Raw genomic sequence first — 7851 nt, forward strand, 5'->3', positions numbered from 1 at the left:
GAGGTGAGGCGAGGGACTTAAAAAATGGAGAGGACCATAAGCTCTGATGGCAAATGGCAACTTTATTCAAGGAACTGCTGGCTTATATGCAGAACTGCAGTGGCCTGGGAACAATGTTGTTTTACAAAAGTTTGTACACTCCCGAAAACTATCAAGAGGGCAAGATGTTCTCATATCCTGAGAACATTAGCCCAAAGATAGCAGTGTCCTCATGACTATCACTTTCTTGGAACATGACGCATATGCCAAGATCTTGTTCTTTCCTTCAAGGCTGAGAAGGAGAAGGTCCGGAAGATGTCAAGATACCCGCCGGCTCCAGGGACCAGAAACCAAGTCCCTCCACCATTTTCACAGTGGGGGACTCTGTCCTTGGTCCCCTGCGGCCTGGCGGGCTCCCACAGGGTGTTGTGTTTCCTCCTACTTCATTCTTCTTTTTTCTAAATTGTTGCAGCTATTTAAGGTCATTTATGGTAACACATAAATTTTTGAAATGTTTGTTCTATGTCTGTGAAATATGTCATTGATATTTTAATAGGAATTGCATTGAATCTGTAAATTGCTTTGGGTAGTATGGACATTTTGATTATGTTAATTCTTTCAATCCATGAACATGGTATATGCTTTTATTTATTTGTGTCTTCTTTAATTTTTTTTCAGTACTGTGTAGTTTTCTGAGCATAGGTTCTCTACCTCCTTGGTCAGGTTTATTCCTCGTCACCTCATTTTTCTTGTTGCTATAGCAAATGGGATTTTTTTCCTGATTTCTGCCTCTGATATTTCATTGTTGATGTACAAAAATGCCTTCAATTTCTGAATATTGACTTTGTATCCCACTATTTTTTCAAATTAACATATTAGATTTCATAGTTTTGGGGGGAGACTATAGGACTTTCCATGTACACTATCATGTCATATGCAAACAATGACATTTTACTTCTTCTTTTCTAATCTGGATATCTTTTATTTCTTTTTCTTATCTGATCACTGTGGCTAGGACTTGCAATACTGTGTTGAATAGAAATGATGAAAGCAGACGTCTTGTATTATTTCTGATCTTAGTAGGAAAGCTTTTAGCTTTTGCCCATTAGCTTTCCCACTAAGGTTTTAATTATCTACTGATGTTACCTACAGATGTTGGCTATAGGTGTCTCTGATATGGCCTTTATTATGTTGAGGAGTGCTCCCTCTATTCCTACTTTGCTGAGTGTTTTAATCATAAATGGGTGCTGCACTTTATCAAATGTTTTTACTATGTCTTTTGATATGATCATGTGATTTTTGTCTTTCCTTTTGTTTATGTGATGTATTATGTTTACTAATTTGTGACTATTGTACCATCCTTGCATCTCAGGGATGAATCTCATTTGATCATGGTGTACAATCTTTTTAATGAATTGCTGGATGCATTTGCCAAAATTTTGTTGAGGATTTTAGTATCTATGTTCATCAGTGATATTGACCTGAAGTTTTCTTTCTTTGTTGTGTCTTTACCTGCTTTTAGGATTAGGATGATGCTGGCCTCATAAAAAGTGTTTAGGAGCCTTTCCTCTTTTTTTAATTTTTTTGGAATATTCTAAGAAGAATAAGGATTAGCTCTTCCTTAAATATTATTTAAAAATCTTGTATGGAATATTATTTAAAAATCTTGTATGGAACCATCTGGTGCAGGGTTTTTGTGTGCTGGAAGTTTTTTAAAATTATTATTCCTTCAATTTCACCTGTTGTTATAGGTCTGTTCAGGCTTTCTGCTTCTTCATTGATTTTTTTGAAGATTACATTTTTCTAGAAATCTGTCCATTTTACCCAGGTTTTCAAAATTCTTGGCATATAGTTCTTCATAGTAATGTCTTACAATCCTTCGTATTCCTGTGGTATCAGTTGTCATCTCTCTTCTTTCATTTCTGATTCTGATTCATTTCAGTTCTGATTGTATTTATTTGGGTCCTATTTTTTTTCTTGATGAGTCTGCTTAAAGGCTTGTGTATTTTATCCTTTCAAAGTACCAGCTTCTGAATTTACTGATCCTTTGAATTGTTCTTTTAGTTTCTATGTCATTTAATTCTGCTCTGATCTTGGCTTTTTTCTTCCTTTTACTTGCTCTGGGTTTTGTTTTAGGTTTTCCTCCAGTTCCTATACATTAGGGTTAGGTTGTTTGTTTGAAATGTTTCTATTTTTTTTAGGTAGGCCTGGGTCACTATGAACTTCCCTCTCAAAACTCCCTTTGCTGTGTCTCATAGGTTTTGGACTGTTGTGTGTTCATTTTCATTTGTTTCCAAAAATGTTTTATTTCTTTTTCAATCTTATTATTAAACCATCCATTTTTAGCATATTACTCAATCTCCATGAATTTGAATGTTTTGGAGTTTTTTACTTGATGTTGGTTTCTAGTTTCAGGCCCTTATGGTCTCAGAACATGCTTGATATAACTTTAACATTCTTGAATTTTTTGTGTTTTTTTTTTGTTTCCTATCATGTGGTCTGTATTTGAAAATTTTCCATGTACATTTGAAAAGATTGTGTATTTTGCTTCTTTCAGATGAGTGGTTGACAAAATGTGTGTGTGTGTGTGTATACACACACACACACACATTTAATCTAGTCCATTTGATCTAGCATGTTGTTCAATACTCCATAATCCTTGTTGATATTTTGTTTGGAAGACCTATCCATTGTTGACAATGGGTTGTTAAAATCCCCTAGCATAAGTGTATTGCTGTCTCTATCTTTCTTGAAGTGGTTCAAGATTTTCCTTTTTCTTTCATATTTGATTGCTCCTATGTTGGGTTCATATATGTTTATAATGTTTATGTCTTCGTTATGGATTTTTCTGTTGTATATTATGACGTATCCTTCTGGGTCTTTTATTATGGCCTTTGTTTTGAAATCTGTTTTTGTTTGTTATAAGTATTGATACCTTGGCTTTGTTTTCTGTCCATTTGTTTGGAAGATTTTTTCCCAACCTTTCACTGTCAATCTGTGTAGGCTTTTTTTTCTGTGGTGGGTCTTTTGTAGGTAGCCTATGTGCAGGCCATGTTTTCTTATCCAATCAGCTACCCTATGTCTTTAGACTGGAGCATTTAATCCATTAACATTTTAAGTTATATTTGATAGGTACTTATTCATTGCCATTTTACTTCCTTTCTACCTGTGTTCCTCTCTCTCTCTTACTCTTTTCCCTCCTTTTCTTAAAACACTCCCTTTAGCATAATTTGCAGTGTTGGTTTGGTGGAGGTGTATTTTTCCAGCCCACTTTTCTTTTGGAAACTTCTTATTTCACCTTCCATTTTAATTGAGAGCCTTGGTGCACAGAGTAGTCTTGGTTGTAGGCGTTTGTTTTTCACTACTTGGACTATTTCTTGCCATTCCCCTCTGACTTGCAATGTTTCTTTGAGAAGTCAGTGCCAGCCATATGGAAGCTCTCTTGTGTTAATTTCTGTTTCTCCCTTGCTGCCTTTAAGATTCTCTCTTTGTCCTTAAAATTTGTCATTTTTGTTATGATGTGCTTTGGATTTCACTTTTTTGGGTTCATCTTGATGAATCCCCAGAGGGTCTTTGGGACCCCCTGTGCTTCCTGGGCTTCTGTGGCTTTTCCCCTCTCCAGGTTAAGGAAGATTTCTGTCATTTTTTCCAATAGATTTTCTATTCATTGCTCCTTTTCTTCACTTTCTGTTATTCCTATGATTCAAATATTGTTGCATTTCATGTTGTCGTGCAGTTCCCTTAAGCTATTTTCATATTTTTTAGTCTTTGTTTGTTCAGTGACCTCTATCCAGGTATTTTTTCTGCCTTGTGCCCCAGCTCACTAATTCTCTTCTCTGCTTCATCCAGCTTACTTGTAAATCCTTCTATTGCATTTTTTATTTCTGATATTGTATTCTTTATTTCTTCCTGGTTCTTGTTTGTAGTTTTCATTTTCTTTTTCATACTGTTGCAGTTCCCATTCAATTCCTCGTAATTGTCATTGAGTTCCTTGAGCATCCTTATAACCATTCTTTTGAATTCTATGTCTGATAATGTTCTTGCCTCCATTTTATTTAGCTCTTTCACTAGATAATGTTCCATTCCTTTCCATTGAAGATTCTTTCTTTGTCTCCCCATTTTAGGTGACTCTTTTTGTTTGTTTCTGTGATTCAAGATACTCTGCCTTGACAGCTATCTTCATGGGGTAAAATCTGTGGTACTGGTTCTGTAGGACTCATTGGTGCAGACTCTCTGATCTCGTCTGGATGTTCTAGGATTGCCCTTTCTTCTGTATGTGTGGGCTCTCTTATTGTACTTGGGATTTTCTTGTTGGTGGCTCTTTTGTTGGTGTGTTCTCTCCTCCAGTGGGCTTACTAGTAGTCATAGCTCCCGCCTTTTCTTGTACACTGTTGTAAAGGTGTTGGTTAACAAAGCAATATTACCAGATCACCAAATCTACGCCAGCAAAAAGGACCCCTCTACAACATCAGCAATCTCAGCTGCAATTAAATTATAGTTAATAAAGGTGAAGAGAGATTTCAGATATTATAAGATTTGACAAAGGGAATATGAGGTCACCAAAAGAGGGGAAAATGTTATTGAGTAGTAGGGGGAGGGAGAATTGATAAGAGTTGGGGTAGAACCAAGGCTAATAAAGGGAGAGAACAAAATTTACGATGTAAATAAAACATGAAAGGATGATGGTAAAAATGGGGTAAGAAGAGGGAACAGTATACTACAAGTTTGAAAAAAATTGAAAAAATACTGGACCAATAGGAACAAAATTGCAGAAAACCCACAGCAGGGTCAATAGCAAAGACTGTAGAATGAAATTTAATAAAAGTGGAACAGGAATAAGAATATTATAGAAAAGTAAAAAGTGAATATGAGATGTCTACAGTGAAGAAAAATAGTTTTGAGAGGATGGGTGAGGCAAACTCATAAGAGTACTGAGTAAAGCACATTTTGAATGAGGGGGAAAAGGAAAAAATGGGAAAAGAAAACAAAGAAACAAAATTCCTCACTCACTGATCAGGGGCAGAAGGAAGGCAAAATGGAGTGAGACAGTGGTAAGCATTCTATGGGATTTAAAGTACAAACAAGTAATGAACAAAGAAGAGTTCCTTTGGAAAAGTACAGCAATAACCATGGCATTTTCATCCAAATAGCCACTGTTTATGAAAGGTGGAAAAATGAGACTCTTATTAAGGGGAAAAACAATGTGAGCTGACTTAAGAAAGAAAAGTGCATATGCAAGATTAGATGGAGGAGAAACAATGAGAGTAAGGAATAAAAACTTGGCAGAGTGTGAAAGGAAATACATTTTACCACAATGGTAATGAAGCTCAGGAAGATGGCAAAATATATTAAGACCAGGGAAGGAAGGGTGCTGTATGGGATTTGGAATAACAATAGTATGATCAGAAATATAAAATCTAAATAAAAAGTAGAGCAAAAGTCGTGTGTTATTTGGAATACAAGTGAAGTGAAAGAAGGAAAATTAAAATGTAATATGAAAGAGAGAATAAGAAAACAAATCAACAATAAAAACAAATAAACAAAACAAAAAACCTAAATAAATGGAAAGAAGAGGAATAAAAAAACAAGCAAGTTCTGAAGGAGAGCAAAGTGAAATTTGTCTCAGCTGTTGGTGTTCGCCTTCTGACTTCTTTCTGGATATGTCTCTTGTTTCTGACAGCTGTAAGTCTTATTGTATTACTCTTGAAAAAATAAATAAAAAATGCCTCTTGCTGATTTAAAACCTGACTAGCTGGTTTTGCAGATCTTCCCAGATCCGGCAAGCAGAGAGGGGCTGGGCTCCATTTTCTTCCTTTCCTGTGATTCTCAAAGATGGGGTCTCAGTCTGGGCTACAATAATAACAGGTGCCCAGTTTCCAGCCCACGCCCTCAGAGTGCTGTCCAGTGCACTGTCCTCTTTGCACATTAGCACCAGGCCAATACCAATAATCCACCTAGTTTTGCACCCCTGTGATCAGTCCATGAAGTGCACTGAGTGGAAGCAAATTGCACCCCCACTTCCACTTCTTTGTCGGCCTGGCACAGTGGCTCAGTTCCCCTTGTAAAAAAAAGTCCCCTTGGGTTCTGCTGTTGCTCCTAGCCACGGCCTAGCTTTCCACACAGTCCAACTCTCTGACCAGTCCAGAATCTATCTGGGTCACGTCCAGTCACGGCCCATCTCTTCTACCTTCTCCAGGTGTCACCCGGCTCCCCAAATTCTCTGGCACTGTCCCAACTGGTGACTTCCACATCAGCCGCAGTTTGCTGCTGGCTGCATGTCATTTGCGGCCCTTTTATTCCCCCAGCAACTCTATGCATCCATGTCTCTGCTGGCACAGGTCTCCGACTTCCCCACTCTGAGAAGAGAGGGAGCTGCTAGTCTATCACCTGCCCGGATTCCCTTGAATGCTCCCAGGGCAGCTACAGTCTTGAGTGCAAAGCCCTGGGACCTTACCACAAGCCTACAAAACTTCCTTACTGCTCATTTTGAAGTATCCTGTGTACACTTTGGCTTCCAAACTTCATATCAGCTGGGATTCTGTTGGCTGTTCACTGTGTTTTTCAGATCGGCTAAGTGCCCCAGTTGGGTGCACAAGCAAGTGGGTTCAGCTCCCACCTACCTCACCGCCATCTTCTCCATTTTCCATGTGGTACTACTTTTCTTATTTCTAAGATGCTGTCTGTTTAAAATAGGAACTCTTGCTCTTGTTTTTCTTCAGTAACCTAATTTTGAATTCAACTGATATATATTAGTAAAAAAATTTCTAACAGATTTCTCTTCTACTCCACACCCTGTCTTTGACTATTCAATTACAGTGTTAACAGAACAGACTAAGGAAATATTACTTATTTTCTTTATTGGTCACCTTTGTTTAATTTTTACAGTCCCATCATAGCCTCTTGGGGAAAAATTTTATAAGAAATTTCCCATTGCCTTCATTTAATATTGTCCCATCCTTGATGTTTCTGGCATATGGATGGCATCCTCCCACAATTTTTTTATCAAAAATGCTGAATTTTCCTTCTGTTTTTATATTCTTTTGTTCATTTGATGGTGATTTGGAAAAGAGAGTGAAGATTTATGTACTGATGCTCAAGTTGCTTCTCATCCATGATTCCTGTCTACTCCATATTTTAGATGTCACCACACAGATGTCTCCTTAAGGCTCCATCTGCTTCTCATAATAAGTCACTTTCAGATATTTGCTTTTTTTCTCTGTATCTCCAGGAAAATGTACTATTCTTCTTTTGTTACCATATGTTTTATTTTTTCCCTTTTTAGACTCTGTCTCACCCTTTTGAGTGGGCAAAATCTGTATCAGTCTAAGGTTCGATGACAACAGAGTGGGTGAAGTGTCATTTGCCCACTTTACTCTCCTACATGTGAGTCATTCTGACAGCAACTGCATTTCATTTCTTATTTGACCATCAGGTTGCTCTGAGTAGCATTTAGTGCAATTCTAATAACTAACAAACATTGAACTATAGGTCCTCAGGACTAAAATTGGATTTTTTCTCGCTCCGAAAGTCCATTCCTCTGGCTAAATTCAAGAGTAAGATGCTGTTGCTCCACCTCTCAGCAGTAGAAAGCATGAAGATCATCCCAGCACAGGTAACCCCAGCCCTCTTTTGTCTCAACCCTGTTGCTGATAAAGTGATAAAGCACTCAAGTGTGCAACAGGCTTTCACTTATCCCTTTCTTTATCATTTTTGCTCTGGAAGGTTAGTGTCTGAATAGATTAGAAAGAGATGAGCTGCTGCTGATAATGGACTAGAAATCTACTTTCTAACCCAAACTAGTTGCCAATGAATTGAAAGTTTGTACTTTATTAGGGTTAATGTTTCTCTGTATCTTGAGTTTTCTCAGGCTTC

This window comes from Sturnira hondurensis, unplaced genomic scaffold (genome assembly GCF_014824575.4).
Source record: "Sturnira hondurensis isolate 20B ecotype Veracruz unplaced genomic scaffold, ASM1482457v3 Scaffold0001989, whole genome shotgun sequence".
NCBI classification, from domain to species: Eukaryota; Metazoa; Chordata; class Mammalia; order Chiroptera; family Phyllostomidae; genus Sturnira; species Sturnira hondurensis.